Source organism: Phalacrocorax carbo, chromosome 6, assembly GCF_963921805.1.
Source record: "Phalacrocorax carbo chromosome 6, bPhaCar2.1, whole genome shotgun sequence".
In the NCBI taxonomy this organism is placed as follows: domain Eukaryota; kingdom Metazoa; phylum Chordata; class Aves; order Suliformes; family Phalacrocoracidae; genus Phalacrocorax; species Phalacrocorax carbo.
This window is the reverse complement of record NC_087518.1, coordinates 49,743,434-49,752,451: the sequence shown is the minus strand read 5'-3', so window position 1 is coordinate 49,752,451 and position 9,018 is coordinate 49,743,434. Positions and strand designations below refer to the sequence as shown.

At 42.2% G+C, this 9,018-nt stretch overlaps 1 long non-coding RNA gene across 1 annotated transcript; it reads left to right on the top strand.

The window, feature by feature from the left end:
• Window positions 1-538: 538 nt before the first annotated feature.
• On the top strand, window positions 539-3,307 carry LOC135314099 (uncharacterized). The gene is made up of 2 exons (XR_010373575.1): window positions 539-700; window positions 2,787-3,307. It is a non-coding gene; the product is annotated as an uncharacterized LOC135314099 (long non-coding RNA).
• The last annotated feature ends 5,711 nt before the right edge of the window (window positions 3,308-9,018 follow it).

The window sequence follows — 9,018 nt, the reverse complement described above, 5'->3', positions numbered from 1 at the left end:
TGCTGAAAGCTCAAAGGTCGGCAAGCACGGCCTCTGGTCTGGTGGCTTCCAGGAAAAGAAAAGCTGAGAAATGGTCTTGGCTTGTCCCAGCACTGCCCTGCTCCCAGCAGGAAAACAACTTGGGGCACAGGTTTGTGAAAAAGAAGCAGTATTAGGGCTACAAGGGCGCAATACAGACACCCTGCTCCCAGTCCTGCAATATGGAGGTGAGACAATTGCAGATCCTGGTTGAACTGCCCAGATGAGTCCTTGGTGAATCAGGGCTTGGAGAAAACTATTACATTGACTTCTGTCAATCAAACTATTTCATTGATTTCATGGAAGTCAGACAGCTAAACACCTTTCAGGCTCTGGGTCTAATCTGGGAAGCCTGGTGTTGGTAAGGTGCAGTCCTACCACTTCTGCACTTGGACACTATCCTGCCACAACAGGAACTAAAGTATTTTCCTCCATCAACTGCAAAAGGCAAAGGATTGGCTGCAGTCTGACAGCAGGGAGGCTGGGCTTCACTCCACCGAGCAGTCACGCTTGCCTGGGGATGCTGGACTGGCGGTGGGAGAGACCAGAGGAATGGAGCTGAAGAATTTCCCAGGGCTGAGCAAAAAGCCAGCCTTCATGAGAAAAAGGGGGCTACAAATCCTGAAGAGACCAAGTAAAATGTATGGAAAAGCCTCAGGTGAAATACAGACAAAAGTTGCAGGTATTTAAGTCACTTAGGCGTTATTAATATTTGCTTTGTCAAAGGCGAGATAGGTTTCTCTGACATGTGCCTTGCAGCAGGTTAAAATAAAAGACCAGCATGGTCCCTTCTGGACTTGCAGCGCCTGAAAACAGAGCTAGCCTGGTGTGTAATAGGATCTTCACTGCTACTCTGGGGCTTGAATAACATTATGGTGACTTTGCATAGATTTTTGCCCTTAATGCAAATAGGGAAATGATTTCCTAATCAGGTAAGATAAGGCTGAAACATGATAGATAGAGTTGGGCTTGTTAACGAAATACAAAGAAGTAGCCTGTAGCTCCATAAACTATTCTTAAAATTAATGCAACATTTTAAAAAATGAGTTTCTTTGGCTAACAGCGGTGTGAGGCAGCCTCAGTGCAAATCTTTGTAATGAGTGCATTTCGATGAGCATTTGAAAAACATATATGTATTTATTTGCATTGATCTGTTTATATGGCTTTACATATCAACTTAGTCAGGAAAAATTGAATAAAATGTCTCAGGTCTGGGAAATGAGAAGAGATTATGAAAAGCAGATTTAATACAGCACCATTTTTTGATGTTTGTGGCACATTTCATCATATTGCCAGAGACACCCAATTACACAGCTTGCAGAGTAATCAGCAAATGGGGGATCCGAAGGAGAATATTAACTGTGGTCTTTTTTTTCCCCTTCCTCCACCTCCTTCTTTAGCAAATATTATGTTATGCTTTATGGAAATGGATCAAAATGCCACATGTGCAGTTAATACTGAGCTCTGGAGCTCTTTCAAATCTTATTTTTCCCCTCACATTGTGTTTTTCTGGAACAAACCTCCTGATAACTTTCGGACATGGTTTTTAAGGCCAAAACATCACCTTGAACTCCCTGCAAGTTTGGGTTCTGGTTTTAGCTGGTGGCTGACTTTACCTCATTGACCTTGTGTGTGTGGCAAAATCAGATGTTATTGTTAATTGCAGATAAGCATGTGCAAGGACACGATCATAGTTCATCTGTTCGTTTCCCTCTTTGCAGAGGCAGGAATTGACCGAGCTATTTGGTGGCCTTGAAGGTCACAGATTCTCCTTATCCACAGGGTTTTTAATATTCAGAGCAAACCTGTAACTGCAGTGAAAAAGGAAATCTAGTGATTAATATTCCCCTTATTGTGGAAACAAATAGCAATGGTTGCAGTCTAGGACAATTGTGGCTGGCTGATATTTTGGGTGCATGTGGTCAAACGGTCCTCGAAGACATTGATGGAACTGGGTCAAAAAAAAATTAGAGCTAAAAATATTGCAGGCAGGGGTATTCCCATGCCCTGCCATAGTCCCATTCTTCCTGGCGCTCTTCCTGGTTTAAGAGAAAGTAACTTTTTTTTTGAGAACATGAGAAAAGTTGTTAATCATTATCACAAATGCACTTGCTTTTCTTTCTTGCTGACTTTTTCCTTACTATGTTTGTTCCTCTACAATATTTCTACAGTTGGGAAGAGAAACTAGGAAGTCATATTGGTGGAGGATGACATTCTGAAATTGAATAATTGGATTCTTTTTCAAGAACTTCATTATTAGATGACTTCAGGAAAATCCCAATAAAATCAGAAGAATATTATTTTTTCCCATCAACTTGCTCAGATGTCACATTAGGCCTGTAGCCAAGATAGAAAACCCTTAACATCACTAGCAACTTCTTGCCCAAACAGAAGTTTTGCCATGTAGGTTATATTCAAACTAACCCTGAGGGAGCAGCAATGTAGAGGAACACACTTTGTAAAAGCATCTCTTCCATCTTCTCGAGCACAGCCCACCCTGGCTTGCTCGCCCTAGAAAGGGGAACAAGTCTTCCATCAAAAGAATAGAAACATGTCCAAAACTGCAGGAAAGCCCCAATTGTTTGAGAATGACCAAATTTGTCCTGCATCACTGTCTTTAACGACAATATCACTGGTCAGGTCTTTCCCATCACCACCCAGTCAGGCAAGGATTTATCTCCTGGTTTGTGCTAGAAGATGATGAGAGAGTGACCCTCTTGTGCTTCCCTTGCACAAGGTGCTGCAACAATTGTTTTGGTGTCTTGCAGCCAAAGGGGCCTTTTCGCCTGCCACCCCATCTGGAGACAGTGACCCCCAGCAGCAAGAAGCTGATTATCCTGCACCTTCTGGTGCAGACCTTTCCATGCAGTCCCAGCCTCCCCTGGCTGAGAGGCAATGGCACTCACCACCATCGGCGGGGACGTGGCGGTGCCATGGGGCCAGGCAGAGGAGCACGATGTGAGCAACGTTACCTGACCCACACCCTGTGTCCAGGTTTTCTGCACTAGAACATGCCCACCAGTGACATGACTCAGGCACAAAACATGTCAGTCTGCTTGCCCTGGCACCGCTGCCAATCAGCTTCAGTAGCTGTAAATGAAGGATTTGCAAAATTAACTTTCCTTTTTTTTTTTTCTTTTTTATTAGTGGAGTATGAAAACAGGCAATAATTTTACAGAAAGCAGGACTGGCACAATTGGTACATAGCATCATGCTGCAGCTTTTTGGAAATGAATATAAACTCTTTTTTTTTCCTTTTACCTACCAGAATAAATAAATATGATACACATTTGAGTTCCTCGATAGTGAATTCTAAAGCACAAGGTCTTACACTACAGCTCATTTTTACAGCAATCTGTACAGTATATTACTTTGATTTCCTTTTTGTTCTCCTTTAAAAGCCTTTGTTCCTTTGCAAGATAGGTTTGACACACAAAAACGGTTATACTTTGGAGCTAACTGTACGCCTTGGGTCAGAAGCTGGGAAAAAAAATAAATTGATTGCCTCTTGGCATGAGAAAATAAACCAGAAAGTTATTTTCCATTGCACAGACACATCTAAACTTCTCCAGTATGAGATGGCCCTGCTCAATTGCTAGAGCAGTTAGAAGGGGCTTTGGCCCTTCATAGGGCACATGATGCACTATTTAACTTGCTGTGGGTTTAATGTGTGTCTTTCTCAGACAGCTTTTGCTGACGGCTTTTAGCTTGGAGCCCAGAGTATTAAAAAAAATAGTATGTTTTTGTTAGTATGTGACAAATCTTATATTCTTTGCAATTTAATTCTGGGGCTAAATTTTTTTCCTTAGCTGTGGCATTGCTCTGCTGAAATCGGTGCAATTATCCCACTATGGCATCACAGCAGTTCAGAGCAGTGTGTTGGCATTAATGGGAGCTTCATCAATGAGAGGCACCCATATACAGAAGAGGTGACATTAGGATCTCAGCTTTTGTGTCTCTTCCCCACGCAGTCTGAGAAAGCAGGGGACAACATGGATGCTGCTATCTGTGCAGCTGGGAACGAAACATGTCTGCAAAGTCTGTGGAAAACAGAGGACATTAATCATTACTGGGCTGTTTTGTAACACGGTGGGAAAGTCGAACACACACATCAGAGTGGGGGAATTTTTGTTTGATCTCGCTTTGCTGGAAATTTTTTTGTTTAGGTTTTTGTTTGCTTGCTTATTGCACCAACTTTTTCTTACCCCTCTGCTATGGATTTGGAGTGAGAGCAGACCTAATCAGAGAAATAGCTTTTTTTCACTCGATAGAAAACACAGGAGATGTATTGTGTTGCTCTAGAACAGATCATAAAAAATCAGCAAGGGGCATATGGAGGGGTAAGGAGGGAGGAAAAGAAAAATCAACACAGCTCGTAAAAACCAGCAGGAAAGTTCTGTAATTGGCTTTTTTCAAGCTTAATTGAGTTATGTTTCATAGCTACTGTAATTAAACTAATAAAATATGTTGGATTTGAATTTGCATTTCCTTTCTACAGAGGTTTATTTAATCCCTTACGTATGAACTCTTCAGAAGTGTCCTGAATTTGCTCAAAATTGTCGTGTCAATGGAAGCACACAGGGACAGAAACAGCTCCAGTTCCCTCCTCTGTGTCCACCCACTTTGGCGTTCCTCAGCAAAGATGAGCATCCCTTTGGCTGGCTGTGGTGGCAACAGAAACCTAGAGGTGGTTAAAATTCTTCATATGGTGAAATACCTAAATGAGAAATGAGATGTGGGGGAATCTGCTTGTTGATGGTTATTTTCATGTTTGGGAGTGTTTTTGTGTTTCCTACACAGCAAATGATGATTTTTGGTGGGGGTTAAATATAGGTAAAACTTCTCTCTCTTTTTATTCCCCTATTCACCATCAAGGATATTTCAATTTGTTTGCCAAAAAATAACAAATAAGAAAAAAGATAAAAAAGAGGTTGCTTTTCTGCCTCCCAGCATCATTACTGCGTCTTTTCTCACTGTCAATGAGTATTTAGTGTTTCTCCTGCACTGTTTAAATGCCTCTTTATTTAATAACTATCAGAATTCTCTTGCAGAGTAGAAGAAATTTAACTGCAAACTCTTACTGAATATTGTGACCTGTTTTGTCCTGGGCCTTGATTCTGCAAGGACCATGGCTAAAACCTTTAACAATTTGGTAAGTAGGGTTTGGAGCTGTAGCTGGTTCACCAAGGACAGGCAATGTAAGCAAAGACATAGGAAGGGGAAAAGACCAGCAGAGGAAATTCCCAGATCCATAACCTGTTTCAAAATAGGAATTAGGGAGATTTTTTTTCCCAGTCTCTCCATCACTGTTTTTAAAGGACCAAGCATATCCTTTTCCCAGACTCCATGCCATGCTGTGCATTTATTTGGCATTCCTTTCATGCATAAAAAAACTTGATCATCTCCATTATGGAACACAAAATGTTGCTTCTCTTTTTACGTTTATGTCCCTGCAGCTGCAGCTGAAACTGTACCAGGGATGCCCTGCCCTGGTGCCAGGTTGGCGCAGCATCCAGAGCAGACAGATCGATTTTTTCCCCCCCACAACAGTTGTTCTATCTGACAGGGTGGGATCTCTGGGTTACACTCCAGGCATTCTACACCAGTGGTAGAAGAAACTGTGTTATATCCAACTGCAATGCTTACTAAAATGCATCAGGTCTCTTCCTGGACCATGACGGGCAGGAAACCTCATTCCATTTTGTTTCTGACTCCATTAACAACCTCATTTTCCTAAATAGCTGGGGCTGGTGGAAGGAAAGGGACCAAGCAGACCTCACCTTCTCTGTCGCAAATCAAGGGATATTTGCTGGAGTTCTTCCCACCTGAAAAAAATTTCAGGTTTGTAAAGTTCAAAGGGGAATGATGCGGAATCTCTCCCTTCAGCCTTCTCACTACATACACAGGCTTGAATTGGATGGGGAGTTTCTCCCTGTGTGTCTTTTGGGTTAGTTTTTCTTTTTTATGGTCAGAAAAGGCCCAAAAGCTCAGAGGCATTAAAACAATTTGCAGGAAAAAGTAAGTCTTGACAGCTAATTCATTATTAAACTTTTGCAAGCCAGGAGCCTAAATTTTTGGGGTTTTTTGCATTTCCAAATCAGTTTTGCTTTACATGTCAGCTTACTCCTACTGCGTATGTTTGATTTTGACCATCAGAAGATAAAACTCAAACTTGGCATAAAATACTTCAGGGGCTCATATATATTTAAAGCAATATGTTTTTTTCTTTTGTTTATTTTTAAATTTTAGATATGTCATCCTACGTCAGAATGGGAGGAATAATCTCCACATAAGAAATATTCTCATGCCCTGGTCCAGGACCAGCTGCACCTCGATCAGCTGCTGCACCACACAGAGGCAGACAAGGATGACACTGACCAGACAGCCCTAGTAAGTGATGGAGATCTGGATGTCTCCTCTCCCAGTTTGCTTTCTGAGCTATGTTGGCCTCATCTGATGCCTGTGGTTTTAATGGCGTGCTAGGTGCTCCATCTGGGAAGTTCCCGGTAGCCGCTCCAAGCCTGCTGTGAGGATTTCAGCGATGACCACGGGAGATGAAGTGGGTCAGGCACCAGGGCTGGTCAAGATGTGCAAAAGCAGTGAATGTTAAAATGAATTTTTTCACCAAGACCCAGGGAAGAGTTTCCCTCCATGGCTTGGTGGGGAAGATCTCTTCTGCCTCTAGAGGATCACAGCAAATCTAGTGCTGGATCAAACAAGCTTATCTCCTGCGCTCCATGTCCGTGCCTTGCAGAAGCAGGGCATAAATCCACATGTTTTGACCTTCCTATGGTGGATGCTGTGGTATCCATCATGACCTACAGGAAGGCTGTATCTGCCCTGATTGGAGCTGACATCACCCTTTCCAGCCCCACGGAACCCAGGCAGGGGAGACAGGTCCGTCTTACCTTGGATGGCACAAGAGTGACTTCAACCCTCTATTCTCTGCCTGAAACACCCACTGACATGAGTTGCAGTTTCATGTGCATCTTTTATTGCTTAAAGAGGAGCTGAAGTCCAGATCACTGCCAGTTACCACCCATGTTTGCTTCATCAGCTCAGTCTAGACTGGCACCAGGGAACAACATAAGAAGGGGTGTTAATCGAATTTGCAGTTGCTCTGCTCTGGCAAAGCAACTCCACAGCCTACGAATGTGCAGAGGTTAGCAAGAGGCATAAAAAATAAAGCTGAATATAGCTTTTTGAGGAAGAGGAGGGGAAGAATTAAAGCTTTGTTTTGGTGTCCATGGTTTGGGTGACAGGCTACAAAAAGTGAAAGCTGAGACTTTCAAAGGATCTTTTTGGAGACATTAAATGCACTTTGGTAGTTTTAACTTAACCAGGCTCCTTTGAAAGTGGCAGCCAAAAATCTACTTTCTATGAATACATTTGGTGTTGAAAAAGTGGAGAATTCTGCTGGTCATAGAGGCTGATTTGGCAAAGTCAGGAAAACTAAAGCAGGAGAGAAAACCCCAAGACTGAAGTGTTCAACACAAGGGAAATATTTAAGGAAGATGCTCCATTTTCCTTAGAAGCTGGTGTCCTTGATGAGCTGCCCTCTTTGGAGGTCTGCTTTTGCTACAACTTTATTTCCCACCAAACTTGGTTATTCTTATGTCTCTATTTGCAGGAGTTAGATGCTTTTTCAAGAGGCATTTGTGGATTTAAAAACACTCTTTCCCCCCATGTTTTAGGAGGTAGTTTGACCCCTGGCTTCTGCCCTGGTGTGAAGCAAGGTGGGAGCGAGAGGGGCCGTAAACTATTGGTCTACACTTCATGCTTAAATCAAATTTGGACCAGCTGATCATCTGCAGTGAATTAGCACAGCCCTGCTCAGTGTGTTAGTGGCAGATGTGGCTGACACACTTAGGATTCAAACCTAGCACCTGCCACAGAGTCAGTCTGGATTTTTCGGCTCTAGGCAATATTATAGATTAGATCTGGATATCCTCCCTCCCTTAATGATCAGGGTAACAGCAGTGGGCTCAAAGGATTTATGTAGTTTGGAGGAAAAACCCCATGATTTGAGTTGGCAGAAACGTTGCTTCTCAACAGGGAAAACTACCCCAGGTCGAATGATGGGTCATTCCAATGAAACAAGGCTGAAACTGTTCACTGAAATTATTTTGAAGCTGGTGAATTTTGGGTACTTGCAAACCCTGTATTTGTGGAAAGTTTATCTACTCCCCCTCAGCTCCAGAGAATATAAAGAGAATATAAAGCCCCTGCTTATCATCTGCTTTGCCTCCAGCATTTCAGCATATTTCACTTGTTACATTTTCACTTGCTAACCAGTCTCTGAAGCTGCAGGGCTTGAGGGTAGATTTGGTGATCAGAGCTTTTTTCTAGACACAGCTTGCATTAATCAAGATTTTGTCAAAGAACCATATAATTCATGGTGTATGAACACACCAGGAGTTCATACAAAGTCTTTATTATTCTCTGTTGTCAAAGTTAGACCAAAATGCTCTCCAAAAAGAAAACCCCGTAATTCATAAATAGAGAAGTTTACAATTCACTGAAGATCAAAGAGGAAACAATCTAGATCAAAAATAATCCTGTGAATTTGGCTTTCATTTTTCTGCCCAGCCAGCAGCATTTAGCCAATATTTTGTCCTCTGTCTTTGAACAAGTGCTATTAAAAAGTAAACAAAAAATGCTTGCCTTATAGGAAGTGCTTAAACAGGAAATTCACGTTCGTATCATTTCCTGGCTGTTATAAATTAGCTTTAGCAGAGAAGGGAGAAGTGGAGCAGTGAAGTGCACAATCATTTCTCTTCATCATAAACACCTTTAGGATGCTGACCCAAGAAGAGCAACTAGCTACGAGCTGAGGTCAGGAGGATGGCTGATCTGTAACTTTGATACTAGCTACTAAAATTGAGAAGGAAGGGGGAATAAAAGCAAAAGAGGTCACAGTTCTGTAACACTGACAGTAACACACAGGTGATGGGTGCTGTCAACATTATAAACTATATACAAGACAAAGCAGGACTCTTT